The sequence below is a fragment of the Limulus polyphemus genome, unplaced genomic scaffold (genome assembly GCF_000517525.1).
Source record: "Limulus polyphemus unplaced genomic scaffold, Limulus_polyphemus-2.1.2 Scaffold6674, whole genome shotgun sequence".
NCBI lineage: Eukaryota > Metazoa > Arthropoda > Merostomata > Xiphosura > Limulidae > Limulus > Limulus polyphemus.
The window spans coordinates 9,947-11,072 of NW_013672284.1; positions in this window are offsets into that span (position 1 = coordinate 9,947).

Sequence of the window (1,126 nt, forward strand, 5' to 3'; positions counted from 1 at the left end):
TCCAACAGTAAGCCCTGTTGTTGTACTCTGGTTAGTGTAATTCCAACAGCAAGCCATGTTGTTGTACTCTGGTTAGTGTAATTCCAACAGCAAGCCATGTTGTTGTACTCTGGTTAGGGTAATTCCAACAGCAAGCCCTGTTGTTGTACTCTGGTTAGTGTAATTCTAACAGCAAGCCCTGTTGTTGTACTCTGGTTAGTGTAATTCTAACAGCAAGCCCTGTTGTTGTACTCTGGTTAGTGTAATTCTAACAGCAAGCCCTGTTGTTTAGCTTTAGTTTTACGGGGTTATAACCACGAGAATTTAAAAAAAAATAACATGAGTTTGGGCGAGAGGGATAAAGGATTGATCAAATGTTTGGTTCCTTCTCAACACGACATTTACAGCTAAAAACACTAGTTTACTTTAATACGTCAAACCTGAACAATTACAAAAAGGGTAAAAGGTTTAAAAGAATAAAGCGAGCTGTTAGATAAGTCTTCCGTTTTAAACAAGACAGATGAGGACGGGCGTGTGGCTAAAGATTGGCTTGCCCGGACTTTGAATCCGAGGGTTCATGGTTCGCGATCCATTGTCGCAAAAACGCGCACTTTATTTTGGGGCCATTAGTGCCCTGTAAGACTGGTGGTCAAATCTCACGATTCGGTCAGACAATAATAGCCCCAAAAGTTAGGGTGAGTGCTGCCTTCCCTTTAGTGTATCAGTTCCAAATTATGGCAGGTTGCCTTTATGAAGCTTAGCGCAAAAATAAAGATACTGTGTAAACAAAACTTAGATACACCATTTGATCACTTTCAAACAATGTTAATGATGGGTATAAAGGTGTCATTTGATCACTTTCAAACAATGTTAATGATGGGTATAAAGGTGTCATTTGATCACTTTCAAACAATGTTAATGATGTGTATAAAGGTGTCATTTGATCACTTTCAAACAATGTTAATGATGTGTATAAAGGTGTCATTTGATCACTTTCAAACAATGTTAATGATGTGTATAAAGGTGTCATTTGATCACTTTCAAACAAAGCTGTGGTAGAAGTTACAGAACTTAGAGCTGTGGTAGAAGTTACATAACTTAGAGCTGTGGTAGAAGTTACATAACTTAGAGCTGTGGTAGAAGTTAC